Raw genomic sequence first — 18,944 nt, 5'->3', positions numbered from 1 at the left:
CTTGCGCTCCCTGGGCGGTTCAGCGCAAAAAAGGAGGCGTGTTCCGGCGCAAACGTTCCTTCATGCTATTTTGATGGTTTAGAAAACAATTGCGCCACTAACCAGGAAAAAATTGTTTAAAGTCAGTGGCGCGTTGCGCATGTTATTCATATGCTATTTTAAGGGTGCATGAAGTGTGTGCTCAACGCGCACTTTGATTCTCTCATCTACACAGAAGCAGCAGTTTTCATTTTTGCAAATCATACATTATTACAATAGATAGATAGATAGACAATGTATTATAAAAGCATACATCTAGCTTACACATTTACCCAAATTATCATACGCCTGTTTAACCGAAGTTAATTTGGGTGGGTTTCTCTATTTCAATGTAACTTCTCTCTTTTACGGCCGTGACGAGAGTGTTGCTCTCCTTGGCTGTGAACCGCTCCTGGCGCGCGCCTGGCAAATCCGCCGTTACAATAGCAATCCGCTATGGAAAAAGCGCGTCTGCTCTTAAAGGGAATGTGAAATGTCGCTCTGATTGGTTTATTTCACGTTACGCCCAAACCACACCTATGAATAATGAAGCTAATTCAGACCAACCCATTTTAGATTTGCGCCTGGCGCAAGAGTAATTTATCCCGCCGGGAAAATAGCAACAGCGCCGAGACCCGCCCACAAAGTTACTTGCGCTTTGCGCTTGACACTTGCGTTTCAGATCGTTAAAATAGGGCCCTTAGACTTTTTATCTAATAATTATGACTTGATATTTCACCAAAGCATGATTTTTTTCTTATGTGGCAGAAATGAGATTCCATGGTGATATGAGCTAGTGTCTTACCATCAAAAGAGTCCTGTTTCTGGGCCTCATGGAACTGAATGCATGTGTTGTACTGGGGTAGTTCCCTTTCGAGAGGTCTCTTGTATTGCTTACGGCTAGCTTACGCTATGGGAAAACTCCTTTTCTCGAGAATATTGAAGCCAAATCTTTAAAACGCAGTGCAGCTACACAACATAAACAGATGAACGGCGAGGACCGTCATTGGCTGTGCTGCGGCAACTCCACGAATCTAAGGCGAGGCGGCTCAGACGCACGAACCAATTCCAGGTTATAAAACCTCATAATGTGGACGGCGAGGCCCAGCCTGTCACCACACAGATATCTTCAATGGGTATTCCACTTGACCAAGCCCAAGACGAGGCCATGCCTCTCGTGGAATGAGCTCTGACGCCTAAGGGGCAATGAAGGCCCTTAGACTCATAAGCCAGCGCGATAGCATCAACTATCCAGCGCGATAATCTCTGCTTTGAGACGGCGAGCCCCTTGGTGCGGCCACCAAAGCATACGAAAAGCTGTTCCGATTGTCTGAATGAGGCAGAGCGCTCCAGATAAACTCTGAGAGCCCTGACGGGACGGAGAAAATTTGCGTTTCTTTCATCCTCTGGTGAGGGAAGAGCTGGGAGTGAAATAACCTGTGCTCTGAACGGAGTCGAGAGCACTTTAGGAATATAACCATACCTTGGCTTGAGGACGGCTCTGGAGTCGTTAGGTCCAAACTCAAGGCAGGATGCTTCAGGTCAGCAGACCGAACGGCTCAAAACGGGACACCCTTCAATGCTTCCAGGACCGTGGAGAGGTCCCAGATAGGCACAGAGGGGGGTCGCGGAGGGTTTAGCCTTCTTGCCCCTTTAAGGAAGCGCACGATGAGGTCGTTCCTTCCTAGTGATTGTCCGGCCACAAGAGCATGAGATGATGTTATGGCCGCCACATATACTTTGAGCGTGGAGGGGGTGCGACCCGCGTTCAAGAGCTCTTGCAAATAAAGCGAGTACACTTGGTACTTTGCATGAGTCGGGGTCCAGGCTCCGTGCTGCGCACCAGCCAGAGAACACCACCCATTTCTGAGCATAGAAGTGCCTAGTTGAGGGCGCTCTTGCTTCAGTGATGGTTTGTAGCACCCTATCTGGGAGACACCCGGGTACCCGTTGAGGGGCCATACATGAAGGGCCCATAAGTCGTGACGGAGATTTATGGGCCCTTAATGCTAAAAACCATCATTGAAGCAAGAGCGCCCTCAACTAGGCACTTCTATGCTCAGAAATGGGGGGTGCTCTCTGGCTGGTGTGCAGCACGGAGCCTGGACTTTACTCATGCAAAGTACCAAGTGTACTCGTTTTTTTTGCAAGACCTCTTAGACGTGGGTCGCACCCCCTCCACGCTTGTGGCGGCCATAACATCATCTCACGGTCTTGTGGCCAGACAATCACTAGGAAGGAACGACCTCATCGTGCGCTTCCTTAAAGGGGCAAGAAGGCTAAACCCTCCGCAACCCCCCTCTGTGCCTATCTGGGACCTCTCCACGGTCCTGGAAGCATTGAAGGGTGCCCCGTTTTGAGCCGTTCGGTCTGCTGACCTGAAGCATCCTGCCTTGAGTTTGGGCCTAACGACTCCAGAGCCGTCCTCAAGCCAAGGTATGGTTATATTCCTAAAGTGCTTTCGACTCCGTTCAGAGCACAGGTTATTTCACTCCCAGCTCTTCCCTCACCAGAGGATGAAAGAGACGCAAATTTTCTCCGTCCCGTCAGGGCTCTCAGAGTTTATCTGGAGCGCTCTGCCTCATTCAGACAATCGGAACAGCTTTTCGTATGCTTTGGTGGCCGCACCAAGGGGCTCGCCGTCTCAAAGCAGAGATTATCGCGCTGGATAGTTGATGCTATCGCGCTGGCTTATGAGTCTAAGGGCCTTCATTGCCCCTTAGGCGTCAGAGCTCATTCCACGAGAGGCATGGCCTCGTCTTGGGCTTGGTCAAGTGGAATACCCATTGAAGATATCTGTGTGGTGACAGGCTGGGCCTCGCCGTCCACATTTATGAGGTTTTATAACCTGGAATTGGTTCGTGCGTCTGAGCCGCCTCGCCTTAGATTCGTGCAGTTGCCGCAGCACAGCCAATGACCGTCCTCGCCGTTCATCTGTTTATGTTGTGTAGCTGCACTGCGTTTTAAAGATTTGGCTTCAATATACTCGAGAAAAGGAGTTTTCCCATAGCGTAAGCTAGCCGTAAGCAATACGAGAGACCTCTCGAAAGGGAACTACCCCAGTACAACACATGCATTCAGTTCCATGAGGCCAAGAAACAGGACTCTTTTGATGGTACGACACTAGCTCATATCACCATGGAATCTCATTTCTGCCACATAAGAAAAAAATCATGCTTTGGTGAAGTATCAAGTCATAATTATTAGATAAAAAGTCTAAGGGCCCTATTTTAACGATCTGAAACGCAAGTGTCAAGCGCAAAGCGCAAGTAACTTTGTGGGCGGGTCTCGGCGCTGTTGCTATTTTCCCGGCGGGATAAATGACTCTTGCGCCAGGCGCAAATCTAAAATGGGTTGGTCTGAAGTAGCTTCATTATTCATAGGTGTGGTTTGGGCGTAACGTGAAATAAACCAATCAGAGCGACATCTCACATTCCCTTTAAGAGCAGACGCGCTTTTTCCATAGCGGATTGCTATTGTAACGGCGGATTTGCCAGGCGCGCGCCAGGAGCGGTTCACAGCCAAGGAGAGCAACGCTCTCGTCACGGCCGTAAAAGAGAGAAGTTACATTGAAATAGAGAAACCCACCCAAATTAACTTCGGTTAAACAGGCGTATGATAATTTGGGTAAGTGTGTAAGCTAGATGTATGCTTTTATAATACATTGTCTATCTATCTATCTATCTATCTATTGTAATAATGTATGATTTGCAAAAATGAAAACTGCTGCTTCTGTGTAGATGAGAGAATCAAAGTGCGCGTTGAGCACACACTTCATTGATTCTGGCCAAGCATGCACCCTTAAAATAGCATATGAATAACATGCGCAACGCGCCACTGACTTTAAACTATTTTTTCCTGGTTAGTGGCGCAATTGTTTTCTAAACCATCAAAACGTTTGCGCCGGAACACGCCTCCTTTTTTGCGCTGAACCGCCCAGGGAGCGCAAGTTCATTCCCTAGTTTAGCGACGTGCTTCTGTGGAGGGAAAAGCGCGCTTTGCACGGGTGCAAAATAGGAATGATACATGCGTCGGTGTACAAAGTCACTTGCGCTGGGTGCAAGATAGGGCCCTAAATGTTTTGTCACAATTATTATTTTTTTTCTATAACTTTTTGTTTTAATTTCATCTTTTTATGTTATAATTGACTTTTTATATTTTAATTAAAACTTTTTGTAATTGTGAATTTTCCTGACAATTAAAATTTGTATTCCATAATTGACTTTTTATCTCATTATTATTGCTTTATGGCAGAAATGGGCTTCCATACATGTATCCTATATCTGAATTAAGGTTTTTGGGGCGTGAAGTCACACATTGCAGGGTATTTATATGGTAAAAAAAAAACTTTTTAGCTTGAAAATATATTTTATCATTCATCAAGGTATAAAGAAAATATGCTATTAGTTTTTACTTGATGGTTACACCACATGACATTTGTTCAATTTAAACTTCTTGTTGAACATAAAAGCCATATGAAATCAACACAGATACAAAGATTACATACAGTATATCTAAGAACTTGGCATACTGTATGTGTTTAAAACTTTTTTTCCCATTATACTTCTTTATCTTGGGCACTCTGATTTCCATTTTGCACCAGTGATCACTGGTTTGTGAACTTGGAAAGCTCTTGACCAGGAACTGGCATGTGTTTTTTGATGTACACAGTTGATATTATGTATCAGTCTCCAACGCGCGTTCACGAGAGCACCACGACGCATGCGCGACCTGCATGCATCTTCCTCTGCTTGTAGGTTATATGTCAGAACGCCAGCTGCTGCGTCATCACCACACACGTGGTGCTCTCGTGAACGTGCGTCGGAGACTGATTCTTTTGTTTTGTTTTTTTAAATTGAGTAGAAACTGCATAAAAAAAATTCAGTAAAAAGTGTCCAGGGATGTTTTCTCTGTAGTGTAGTGATGTAGTGATGGAAATGTTTTTACATTCAAATGATGCATGCATGAAATGTCTGAGCATTTCTGTTGGTCTCTGGCAGATGAAGGGTCCGACACCACAGCTGACTCCAGACTCAGAAGAACAAACACTGCAGCTGATGTCTGAGGCTGAGCAGAAACTGATGCTGCTGAAGGAGGAACTGCAGGGCAAAGATCTGGCAACCATCCTGAAGGAGATAGAGGAAGAGGAGGTGAGGAACAATGATTAGTCAAGTTGCTGTTATTGTATTTTGGGTTGTTGAAGATTTGTAACTATTGAAACATTGACTGTTTTGTTTACTTTAGGAATACTAGTGCAAAATGCCCGTGCAAAATCAGTTTTTGTGTGTGTTTTTAGTAATTGTTGGTTTGGTGCCCGTGAAAGAGACTGTGAACGCATTGAATTCAGGGAGCAGGCTAGGTTACTACAAATGATGGCTGTGAATAAACTATAATATTCAGAAGTAAACAGTGTAGCTGACTGAGTGTTTATGAATACCACAACCTTCTAAGTGCTAGTGCAAAATGCCCATGCAAAATCAGTTTTTGAGTGTGTTTTTAGTAATTGTTGGTTTGGTGTGTTTGAGTGCTCATTGTTACAATTACACACATATTTGTGCATGGTAGAAAGCACACAGTGAACTCAGAAAAAACGCTATGCTTGAGGTAGCTTGTGAATAGGCTACTACAAATGATGCCCGTGATTCTTGAGGTGACCAAATCAAATAAAGTTCAGTGATTCAACTAATGTTGTGTTGTGTATTAATAATGACAAACCTAGATTATTAAATGCAGATGAATCAAGTTTAGTAGTCAAACATAATGAAATCAACTAATGAGCTAAATATACTTGGTGAGACCTCAGCAACTTGCGATCCTATCCACAATCTCCACCAAACAACAAAAGAGCAAGCATTATTATAATAATGTGATTAGGTTGTCTGAGAGAATTGAGGTTGCTTGTATTGAGACTATAACCCTATGCTCCACCAATAGGACTGGTTGAAGGGGAGTGTGTGAGTGCATTTTCTTTTAAAACTTTGACAATGTCAATCAAGACATTAAAGCATGGAGGCCTTCAAGTTACTTATTAGGCTATTTAGGCTTCGTTCTCCTTTATATGTTGCTGCTTTTTATGTTCTTGTTGCATTCTATAAACCCTTACTATTAAAATTGCTAGTTAAGCTGATGAATTCTGATAGAAATCCTTTTTAAATAGGTTTTAACATATACCCTCATCACTTTGTGTAATTTGTGACAATATCCCAAAGTAAATAAACTTGTTTTTGAAGAGTGGGTTGGTAAGGAGCAAGTGTAGTTAGTAATATTTGGAGAAATGAGATTCCTTTATGCATGTTGTTGATGTTAAAAGTCCAGGTCATTTCTAAAGGTAGATTTTATGCACTATATGGGCCAGTAAAATGTATCGTGTTTGATCAGAAAGTGAGATGAGTGATTCAACTTCTTTCTCTGTAATGCTTTTGTTAAACATTTTGACCAGTGATAATGTTCAATCAATTGGAACAATAGAGTTACTCCGAAATGGCTCTTTTCTGAGGCCATGTTTGATCCGGTGCAGTGGGCAATGGCAGACCCTGGACACGCAGATTGCAGTGTGGATGTGAAACATGATTACAGGTCGGCAGTTGGTTCAGGACATGGAAAACATGAAAACACACTTTTAAAAACACATGAATTTTTTTTTATTATTAATATTTAATATTTATTCATATTTGTGTACTGTATGTACAGTAAGGGAGGGATTGTCAAGATTTCACCTGTAGTCAGTCAGTCTGGTCACTAGGAAAATACTACAATATTTGGAACATGAAAAAAAAAACACTATGTGAACTACCGTATTTTTTTCATAAAAAACATTTGTTTAATGTACTTAAAGTAAAGAAGGATATTGTCAAAATTACAACTGCAGTAAGTTAGTGTTGTCACTAGCAAAGTACTACAACCTTTGGAACATGAAAAAGCACTTTAGGTGAATTACAGTAATTTTTCATACAAATATTTATGTACTGTATGTACAGTAAGGGAGATATTGGCAAAATCTCAACTGTAGTAAGTCAGTATGGTCCATATGAACAAACTACAAGCTTTAAACTTAGAAAAAAAGCTACAGCACATTACAGTAACTTTGTTCTGAAAATAATTGTGTACTGTACATCAGAGGTGGAAAGTAACAAATTACATTTACTCGCGTAGTTTTTTTGTGTACTTCTACTTTTTTAAGTAGTTTTTAAAATCTGTAATTTTACTTTTACTTAAGTACGTTTTGACTGAAGTATTGTACTTCGCTACATTTTAAATCATATCCGTTACTGAGTAAAAAAATATCTAAAATAAATAATAATACAAGGGGGGAAAAATCGCGCTCCGGAAACTACTACAAGGGCGGGAGAACAAATGTGCAAAAGAAAAAAAGTGACGCAACACCGTCCGCAATATTTGGATGTGCAGTAAACTACTGCGCGTGGTTGTCCTCGAGGATATACAATTTGCAAAAAAATATGGATGCAAAGTGGCTGAAAAAGGCTAGCCTACTCAAGCTCAAGGTGTTTTCAGTTTCTCACAAACAATACGAGGACATGAATACATGAAAATTTCCAGAGCTGCTCTGAGAGAACGCCTAATGAGCATTTTCATCATTTTATTTGAGAAAAAACATTGTCAAATACACTCTGGAACAGGTCTTCACTACAACCCGTCAAAATAAAAGTTCGGTTTAAATAGGAGAAATTATGAAAGAAATATATTATTGTAGATCTACAATAGAAAGCACTTGTCAGAATAATAACAACAGCAATAATAATTAGACAGTTTATTTAAATATTATTTAAGGAATATTTTTTGTCCATGATTTAATTTAGTAAATCTGTTTTGCAGCACTTCCCCCAAAAATAAAAGGATAAAAGTTTAAATTTCCATTTGATTACCACAGTTTTTGATAATATATTTGTCAAAGAAAAAATAGTTTTCTGAATAAAAACATTTCATAGGGCTATATTATTCTTAAACATTTTAATAAATTATTAATGTTAAAAATAAGTTGTTGATCTGAGAATGATCAATTATTGAATTTAGTGGATTAGAAAAGTTTTATTGAAATTTTAATAAACAAAACAAATGGTTTTCGAGTTTGTTCAAAAACCTGTTTTCATTCAACTGTCATTTTATCTGATGATAATAATAATAACAACCATAATTTAATAATTCTGTTTATTTTTTTATTTAATAATTGATTAATACTGTAAACCGTGATAATTTCTGAGATGGTTATCATACTGTGAAAATCTACAACCTGGGAGAGTCCCCCGGCCCGCCCCGCCCGGCCCGGCCCGGCCCGGCCCCACGGTTTAAAAGTAACTCAGTAACTTTTACTCTGAGTACATTTTAAATGAGCTACTTTTTACTTTTACTTGAGTAGATATTTGTAATTTGACTTGCACTTAAGTAAAATTTCATTGAAGTAATAGTACTTTTACTTGAGTAGAATATTTTAGTACTCTTTCCACCTCTGCTGTACATACAGTAACCTACTGCAAGCCTTGGAATTTGAACATGTCTGTTTTTAAGTGTTAATAGTAATTTTTACTAGTAAAGATTTATACATTTAAACGCAGTTGGTGTAATTGGCAGACGTTCCCTCAAGCATTATGAGCCGACAGCGCGTTAAAGCTCTCTCAGGTGTAAATATGCAGCTATTTAGCTTATTTTTAACGAGTATTTCATGCCAACATAAATTGATTGACTCCTGTTAAAAGGAATCTTGGTAAGTTATTGATTTATCTGTAAGACTGGCTGCCGACTCTACAGAGCAGTGGCATGGAAAAACCTCAAAGTATTCACTACAGGAGGACTTTAAATGATGGAGAATCTCCAGAAATCAAACCTGTGTTTGTTTGTGCAGGTCAGAAAAAGCAGCCAAAGGAGAGAAAAACACTGCTAACTGCTCAATTTGACAAGATCGCTGTGTTTCCATCCACCTATTCTTATGCAAAATTTGGGATATCGCATATAAAACACTGGATGGAAACGTACTTGGTTACTTACGTAACCTCGGTTCCCTTAGAGATAAGGGAACGAGTACTGCGTTGCAAACGCTGTGGGAAAACTCCTTTTCTCGAGAATATTGAAGCCTTTATTTTAAAACGCATTGCTGCAGCACAGGCGAGAGCATCATGCTCGCGCGAGCGCGCTGATAGGCTGTGCTGAGGCAACTGCACGAACCAATGGCGAGAAGGCAGAGGCGCGCGAACCAATCAGAGCGCTTGGCGCCCTGCCAGACTCGAGCGCGCCAAACAGGGCGTGACAGAAGAGTATAAATACAGAGAAAACTCGCCATATGACAGGTCTAATCGACTGAAGCGAAAACACCTGATATAAGAGAAATAGCACGCAAGGCAACGCAGTACTCGTTCCCTTATCTCTAAGGGAACCGAGGTTACGCAAGTAACCAAGTACGTTCCCTTACGAGAACGTTCTCTCGTACTGCGTTGCAAACGCACGAGGAGGCCATGCCTCTTGTCGAGTGAGCTCTAACACCTATGGGACAAGGGAGGCCCAGTGAGGTGTATGCCAGAGCAATGGCGTCGACTATCCATCTGGATAGCGTAAGTTTCGTGACCGGAAGACCTTTGGTCCGGCCCCCGAAACAGATAAAAAGCTGTTCAGACTGTCTGAAAGAGGCAGAACGCTCCAGATATATTCTCAGAGCTCTGACGGGGCAGAGCGTGTGAGCATCACTGTCTTCTCCCGAGACTGGGAGAGCTGACAGAGAAATAACCTGGGCTCTGAACGGAGTTGAGAGTACCTTAGGTATATATCCATGTCTTGGCCTAAGGAAGACTTTAGAGTCGTTAGGGCCAAACTCAAGACAGGAAGCGCTCGTGGAAAGCGCTTGTAAGTCCCCTACTCTTTTAACTGACGCCAGTGCCAACAGCAGAGCGGTTTTCAGGGAGAGGGGTTTTAGATCAGCCGACTGAAGTGGTTCAAAGGGGGGTCCCTTAAGAGCCTGTAGAACCAGGGAAAGGTCCCAGGCCGGCACTGAAGGTGGCCGAGGTGGGTTAAGCCTTCTAGCACCTTTAAGGAAGCGAACTATAAGGTCGCTTTTACCTAAAGAAGATCCGGCTACCAGTACGTGAAATGCCGCAATGGCTGCCACGTACACCTTGAGCGTGGAGGGGGAGCGTCCCGCGTCCAGCATCTCCTGGAGAAAGGATAGTACCATAGGTACTTCACAAGTGTGTGGGTCGAGGTTCCGAGCTAGACACCAGCTGGAGAACACTGACCATTTAAGGTGGTAGAGACGTCTAGTAGACGGAGCTCTAGCCTCCATAATAGTATTTAGGACACCCTCTGGGAGGTCCTGGGGTACCCGTTGAGCGGCCACACATGTAGGGCCCACAAGTCGGGACGGGGGTGCCAGATAGTCCTGTTCGCCTGAGCCAGGAGGTCGCTCCTCAGTGGAATAGGCCACGGGTCTATTACAGACAGTTGCATCAGCTCTGGGAACCAAGTCTGGGTTCGCCAGAGGGGGGCTACCAAGAGGACTGCGCACTTCGTGTTCCTGATCCGTTCGATGACCTGAGGGAGCATCGAGACCGGAGGAAACGCATAAAGGGGAAGGTTGAGCCACTCGTGGGCCAACGCATCCCTGTTCTTTGAAAAGAAGATTGGGCAGTGACAGTTGTCTTCTGAGGCGAAGAGGTCTACCTCTGCCTTCCCGAAGACCTCCCATAGTAGGAGAACCGTCTGGGGGTGGAGTGACCATTCTTCTGGGGGAACGTTGCCCAGAGAAAGCATGTCTGCTCCTGTGTTCATCGTGCCCGGCACGTGAGCTGCCCTGAGCGAGCGCAGGTTGGTGTGAGCCCATAGCAGTAGCTGTGTGGCTATGGCAAACAGGTTGCGGGACCTGAGGCCGCCCTGGCGATTTATGTAAGAGACCACTGACATATTGTCCGTCCGGACCAAGACGTGGTGTCCTGCCAGGTATGGAAGGAAGGTTTTTAGGGCTAGAAAAACCGCTCTCATCTCGAGGCAGTTGATGTGTAGGGGTTTCTCCGAGCTCGACCAGAGGTCGGAGGCAGGCCTGCCCTCGTACAGGGCTCCCCAACCGGAGTTGGAAGCATCTGTCGAAATGACCCTCCTCTCTGAGACCACCCCCATGCTTACGCCCTGCTGGTACCAGCTGGCATCTTTCCAGGGGGCCAGAGCTCGAATACAGCGCTGGTCCACCCTGATATTCAAGAGGCCTGAGCGCCAGGCGTGGGGTGGTACCTGAGGTGCTAGCCACAGCTGAAGAGGACGCATACGCAGTAGGCCTAGTTGGAGTACTGATGATGCTGAGGCCATCAGGCCCAAGATCCTCTGAAACGTTCGGAGGGGTACATAGGAGCCCTCTACGAACGACGCGGCGAGCTGCTGAATCGATAGAGCACGGGCCGAGGTGGGCCATGCTCTCATAAGTACAGAGTCGAGAACTGTTCCCAGGAACGTGATACGTTGGCTGGGCAACAGAATACTCTCGGAAAAATTCACCCTGAGCCCTAGGCATTCCAGATGGCTGAGGAGCCAGGCTTTGTGAGTATGGGACTCTGCCTCTGACTGAGTCAGTATGAGCCAGTCGTCGAGGTAGTTCAGAATGCGCATTCCCCGCTGTCTTAGGGGGGAGAGAGCTGCATCCATGCACTTCGTGAATGTACGAGGTGCCAGTGCCAGTCCAAATGGTAGAACTGTGTACTGGTATGTCTGCCCCTCGAAGGCGAATCTCAAGAATGGCCTGTGGTGGGGGTTCACTTGGATGTGAAAATACGCGTCTTTTAGATCTACTGAAAAGAACCAGTCCCCTGGGCGAATCTGCGCCAGGATGTGTCTGGTCGTAAGCATTCTGAATGGCCGTGACATGAGGGCCTTGTTCAGATGTCTGAGATCTAGAATGGGTCTCAGGCCGCCGTCTTTCTTTGGAACAAGAAAATAACGGCTGTAAAACCCTGACTCGCTTTGTGACGCGGGGACTGTCTCGATAGCCCCTTTCGCCAGCAGACATAACACTTCGGTGCGGAGGACGTGAGTCAACGTGCTCTTTACTGAGGTTTGGATAACAGCGCGAAAGCGCGGAGGTCTGCGGGCGAACTGAAGCGAGTAACCGCGCTTTATAATGTTCATCACCCATTCTGAAACTCCGGGGATGGCCTGCCAAGCCAGAGCCCGATGAGCCAGCGGTACGATCATATCTGATGACGGAACGCCCAGAGTCGGGGGTTCGACCTGACATGAACTTAAGAGAGAAATTTTGCTCGATTTGTGCTTTTTGTGGGTCGCTGTTAAAACAGCGTTTGGGTGCAGGAGTGCGTGACAGATGACGGACCCATGTTCTGCATTTAAAACTGCTCCAGCCGCCTGAGCTGAAGAGGGGGCTGTGAGCAGCACTCGAGCGGTCTTCGGGGCAGGTCCGGCCGCGGCGGGACATAGACCCCTCTTTCTGCCGGCTAGGACGGCTTTTTGGGCTCATGGTCGAGCGTGAGCTTCGGCCGGGGCCCCTGGCGCTTAGGGAACGGGTACCGTTTCGCGGGCTTCAGGTGCTGGCTGGTTTCAGCCGCTGGGCGGGGCTGGTGAACCTGTGGCACTGACTTTTCCGGCCGCAACGTGCTCTTGGGGCGCCGTGAAGCCGAGCTGGAGCGTTTAGGAAGAAAGTGCTTCATTGCACTTGAAGCTTTCTGAGCCTCGGTGAAACGCTCTGCGAAGCCGTTGACAGATGGGCCAAAGAGACCAGTTGTGGAGACCGGAGAATCGAGGAAGGCGGTTTTGTCTGCGTCCCTGATCTCCGTTAAATTAAGCCATAAATGGCGCTCCAAAACCACCAGGCTGGCCATATTGCGACCGAGGGCTTGCGCCGTGGTCTTTGTAGCCCGTAGCGCCAAATCCGTAGCACTTCGGAGGTCCTTAAAAGCGTCCGGTTCAGGTGCCTGACTCATCCATAGAGCGGAGGAGCTTAGCCTGGAACACTCGAAGAGTCGCCATGGCGTGTAGTGCGGAGGCGGCTTGACCGGCGGCAGCATAGGCGCGGCTGGCTATAGCCGAAGTAGTCCTGCACGGTTTAGATGGGTGCACCGTCTTTGACCTCCAACTACCTGCAGTGGGAGGGCACAAATGCGCGGCGACCGCTTCCTCAAGTGGTGGGAGAGACACATAGCCCTTTTCCTCAGCGCCGTCGACAGTGGAGAGCGTGGAAGAGGAAGAGGAGCGCGTTCGCGCCAGCTTTTAGTGAGCTCTTCGTGGACCTCCGGTAGAAACGGAGCGGCGCGCTGGCGAGGGGCCTGTTGGCACCCCGGCAGGTACCACTCGTCGAGGCGGCTTCTGGGAGGTTCAGCTGGGGAAAGCCAGTTGAGTCCCAGCTCGTCGACAGCGCGAGACATGACACGGAAAAGTTCGGCGTCAACACTCGCTCTAGTGTCGAGACGATCACATTGAGAGGAGGGGGCGGGGTCCGCGGAGCCCGACCAATCCTCGCTCTCAGATGCCGCCACAGAAACTGCGTCATCCATGTCTTCAGCAGATCCGCCGAACGAAACGAGTCCCGCCGCTTCACGTGAGGGGCTTTGGTCGCTTCGAGCGAACAGAACTGGAGATGGGGGTGTGGGCGAAGCACGCGGGGAAGGACCCGGCGTGCATTCGTCGAAATCACCGCGTTCAGGGATCCTCTGATCGCGCCGCTTCTTCCTACGGGGCTCGCGGGGCGCCAAAGATGGAAGATGGGCAGGTTCACTCTCTGACGTAGCGAGAGCGAGCCTTGATCGGAGGACTGCCACAGGCATGCCATCGCAGTGTAGACAGCCGCCTTTAGTGAGCGCTGACTCGGCGTGCTCAGGACCTAGGCAGGCAGCGCACTGTGTGTGTCTATCAGACACGTGCAGGGGAACCCCGCAGGAATCGCAGATGGGAAGCGGCATTTGAAACAACGCCGCTTTGCGCTGTGAAAACAGCGATTTGCTCTTTTAGCAATAATAGAAAAAGGATACTCGTCGGATGCCACAGGGAAACGCTTGGCTGGCGATCTGCCGAGACGCGAAGCTGTTCCGCTGAGAGGCTTCTCTACAACGAGCGGCTTCCTATCCGGAGAAATCAGCGACGAGGTGAGTCTCAGAGCTGAAGGAGATAGATCTGTCATATGGCGAGTTTTCTCTGTATTTATACTCTTCTGTCACGCCCTGTTTGGCGCGCTCGAGTCTGGCAGGGCGCCAAGCGCTCTGATTGGTTCGTGCGCCTCTGCCTTCTCGCCATTGGTTCGTGCAGTTGCCTCAGCACAGCCTATCAGCGCGCTCGCGCGAGCATGATGCTCTCGCCTGTGCTGCAGCAATGTGTTTTAAAATAAAGGCTTCAATATTCTCGAGAAAAGGAGTTTTCCCACAGCGTTTGCAACGCAGTACGAGAGAACGTTCTCGTAAGGGAACGGCAAGATACACATAAACTCTGAAAATACACATACAGTAAAAAACTCAAGCGCTCAGTTGAGGCGGAAATTTTTTTATCCGATAAGAAGACGTGCACAAACTATAAACTACGATGGAAACACATTTACTGAATAAATCCCTCGATGTGCAACAATAAACTCATGTGACTTTCCCTCAGGCTGTGATTGGATAACTGGAGTAACCAGTGGACCAATGGCGTCGCAGCATCTCTAATGTTGGTTTGGTGTTTCTGAAATGCCGGAGTGGAAGTGTGTGATCAGAATGATTTGGTGTAATTCCCTCCAGAAGCGTCTCACACACACGAGTGTGTTCCTGAACACCAGCATCCGAACGCTAGAGAACATGACAGCGTTTACTGTGTTTCGTCTGACGCTCTGACACACTCGTTTATGATGGAGGGAAAAAGAGAAAGATTGCAGAAACTTAGTTTTATTACTGATAATTTGCACTAATTTCCCAGGAAGTGATGATTTTGTTCTCTTGAACTATGGGATGGATATTCTTATATTGCTTATTCGCTGCTTTATTCAAATATTTTATGCGATATTCCAATTGTGTGCATAAATTAAATTCACAACTTTGGATGTAAACTGATATCAGTGAAACACTGATTAAACATCTACTATAGTGGAATATTAGTGATTTATATGTTCCTTGAGCCAAATGCATTTCCTCATAAACACGCTTTGTGTCTCGATAATGCAGAAACATCATATTCATCTTCACTGACCTTCAGAAAAGTGTTTCAGACGGAAGAACATTTACTGTGTGGAGAACTAACAGAGTAACGAGAGACTGAAGAGATAAACAGAAGAAGAGACTTTATTTGCTCACAGTAAATGAAGATCAGCTCAACAAACACAATCCTGATAACATCGACACACACACACACACACACACACACTCAGACACACTCTCTCTCTCACTCACACACACACACACACACACACACACACACTCACTCAGACACTCTCTCTCACACACACACACACACACACACACACTCTCTCTCTCTCTCTCACACACACACACACACAGACACACACACACACACACTCTCTCTCTCTCTCTCTCTCTCTCTCTCTCTCTCACTCACACACACACACACACACGGATGGACGTCTTTTCACACTGCTCCTCTTCTTCAGCATCATTCGTCCTTTTCATCCGTGATTCACCAGCAAGTTCTGCAGAGAAAGAACAAACCGACACGTCAATGAGTGTTTATTTCCTTCATCAATTCAAGCGTTCATGTGACGCTCAGCTCTTCTATCACACACACACACGCGCGCGCGCGCACACACACACTTAGTAACTCTGGCATGTTTTAATATGAACTCTCAGTTACACAATGGAGGGAAAAAATGAATAAAATGATCAGTATCGGTCAGTAACATATTGTTTTATGACCAGCATGAGTCTGATTACACTAAAATTGCCAATATCATCATGACTGATTTCTTACATTTCAAACAGTAACTTTATGGTTTACACTTTACAATAAGGTCTCGTTTGTTGACATTAGTTAATGCATTAACTGACACTGAACAATATATCCTCATAGCATTTACTGATATTGTTAATGTTAGTTATGTTCATATAACTACAGTGCAATAACTACTGTAATATTAACAGATACAACTTTTGATCTTATACATGCTTTAGTAAATGCTGAGATTAACATTACCTGAGATTAATAAATGCTGTAGAGATGTTGTTGAATGCTAACAAATGAAACCTTATTGTAAAGTGTTTCCGCCCGGTTACAAAATTATGAAACAGTTATCCATCGTTTCAACTGTACATTATTACGCTGTGCTCTAGAATTCTTGATTCTGATTGGTCAGTGGTGACATATTTATTTTTAACCATTTAATGACTGGCTGACTGTCCCTTTTATGTAATATCCAGTACATATAACAATCATATTTTGCAAGAGTACCTTCTTGCAGGAGTGGATGCAGTGTATGTAGTCTCTGGCCAGCCGTGAGCAGAGGAGTGTGTGTCGTGTGTTCAGTGTGTAGCAGCTCAACACCTGCGACTGCAGCTCAGCGCACACGGGGGTCATGTGACCCGGCCTGAGGAACAATACACACTCTTACACACAGGCTGAGGAACAATACACACTATTACACACACATAAACACAGGCTGAGGAACAATACACACTCTTACACACACATAAACACAGGCTTCTCACACACACACACACACACACACACACACACTTCATACTACACATACACACACATAAACAGTTATAGAACAATCACTACAACACTCATGATTACTGCTCTACTGTCAAATCTAGATCAACAAACATGAATCACCTTAGTGCCAATATTATTTCTGGTATTCCCTTTCATGTAGTGTGTAATAAAGCTGTGAATGTAAAAGCTCTGAAAAGTTACAAAGATCAAAGTGAAAGAAGTGATTCTGAACTGAAACGAGTCGACAGTAATTCCAGTCTCACTTCCTGATGATCCTGCGAACTAATTTACATAATGCTCTTGATTGGCTGATCAGCGTCTCTTTGCCCCGCCCTCAAACACTGTAGTTTATCTGAGACTGGAAGAGTTTGGTTCGTGTTGTTCATGTCGAGAAGACGCTGTTTTCTGAGATCGATACGATAAAACCCACGCCATCATTACTGTTCGTATCACTGTGATCAAGAGCTGACATTCAGATATGATAATGAGCGTTTGGTTTCTGACCAATCACTGCAGACCGGGCCGTCTGACCAGTCAGAGCAGAGCAGCTCTCAGAGAGGCGGAGCTTAGAGAGACTGAATCCTTGATCGAAGCGTTTCAGACACTGAGAGAAAAGAGCTGATGCTGCAGTGGAGATTATGAGGAAATTAAAGTGTTTTTGACATTTGATGAATGTAAACCTGTTGTAGGAGACTCAAAAACAACATCAGGAACCTTTATATGAGATAGCATAACAATAGCATAACAGGGGCACTTTAATATACCACTTTAAAATACCAGCTCACGAACAGAACGAATCACAGGAGCAAAGACTGACAGACACACAACAGGAGCAGCGCTGCCACCTAGAGGCCTGATGAAACACTGCGGACATGATTTCTGTCTGTCACAAACACACATTGAGAGCATTATAATCCTTAAAAGATGAAGTTTGATGTCTGTGACTCAACAAAGATGCAGATTTATGCTCTTTCACAGAAAAAGAAACGTGTCATTAAAGGCTAAAATTAGAAAAATTAAGTTACCCTGACATCTCAAAAAGTATTATAGCTAACTAAAACTAAAATCATAAAAAACATTTTCTTTACTTAAAACTAAAAAACATTAACTGAAAAAAATTCTATTAGTTTCTCTCGTTTCTCTAGTTTTGTTTAGCTTGATATACTAAAATAAATAAAAACAGAAACATGAATAAAAACTATATAGACAAATAAAATAAAAACACTAATTAAAATGACAGAAACACACAACAAAATTTCTAAAACTTAAATGAAAATATTAATAAAAAATATAATAGAATGATACTAACCAGGTGCTAACTAAAACTAAAATCATAAAAAAAAAAATTACTTAAAATAAAATAAATAAAATATGAAAAAACTTAATGTAAGCTAAAACTTTAATGTCAGCTAGTTTCTCATTTTCATTTCAAATAACTAAAACAAAAAAGAATATAGAACATAGACTGTAAATAGATACAATAATAAAAATGACAAAAACAAAACTACTTAAACTAACTCAAACCAGTTATGCTTATGCCAACTACAACTAAAATCATAACAAATATTATTAATATTATTAAAATGACTTAAAATAAAATAAAATAAAAACTGAAATCAATTAAATATGAAAAAACTATTTTTATTTTCTCATTTTCATTCAGTTTAGCGTGATGTACTAAAATAACTAAAACTATAACAGAAATAAAAATGAATAAAAGTACAAAAGTACTAAAACTTTAACTCAAATGAAAACGGAAACTATGAAAATAAAATCTGACTCAAAATATGAATAGAAACAATAATAGTATAATAGTGAAACAGTTTCTGTACTCACTTCACAGCGGACTCTGCTTTCACCGCCTCCTGTGTGTACATGTGTAGAGTCTGCTGATAGAAGTCAGTGTTCTGCACACACACACACACACACACACACACACACACACACACACACACACACACACACACACACACACACACACACAGAGTTTAGTCATTCATGTAATACACAAGAAATATTGCATTTATTTTCTGAGCAAACGTTGATTTACAGTCCCAAACACAAGCATTCATGAACTTTCTGCCACATTAATCATGCAAATTCAAAATCACACATTCACACGGATAACTCCCATAGTCTCTCCGTAAGAAACAGCCTGGCATGTTGAGTTTATCAGTGTAATATCTGCTTCTTCCTTCAGCTCAGCTGTTAGATTACACGTGATTATAATCTATCAATGTAATTACAGTCTCAGCTGGAGTAATTACACTCTTATCTTATTAAATCTACAATTACCA

The 18,944-nt window shown here is 44.1% G+C and overlaps 1 protein-coding gene and 1 long non-coding RNA gene across 2 annotated transcripts in view; one reads left to right on the top strand and one right to left on the bottom strand.

Moving 5' to 3' along the window:
* LOC309473954 (outer dynein arm-docking complex subunit 3-like) overlaps positions 1-18,944 on the top strand; it is an 82,923-nt gene that overhangs the window by 10,115 nt on the left and 53,864 nt on the right. The gene's annotated exons all lie outside the window — the stretch shown is intronic.
* The window catches only part of LOC309473994, a 3,941-nt gene continuing 239 nt past the window's right edge, over positions 15,243-18,944 (bottom strand). Inside the window, exons 1-4 of the long non-coding RNA XR_014197156.1 lie at positions 18,591-18,944; positions 18,484-18,554; positions 16,381-16,516; positions 15,243-15,625 (exon numbers count right to left, since the gene is read on the bottom strand). The exon at positions 18,591-18,944 is cut by the window's right edge and continues 239 nt beyond it. This is a non-coding gene — a long non-coding RNA (uncharacterized lncRNA). The remainder of the gene's footprint in view (positions 15,626-16,380; positions 16,517-18,483; positions 18,555-18,590) is intronic.

This window comes from Leuciscus leuciscus, assembly GCF_965113295.1.
Source record: "Leuciscus leuciscus genome assembly, chromosome: 14".
NCBI lineage: Eukaryota > Metazoa > Chordata > Actinopteri > Cypriniformes > Leuciscidae > Leuciscus > Leuciscus leuciscus.
This window is presented reverse-complemented; position numbering and strand designations above follow the sequence as displayed.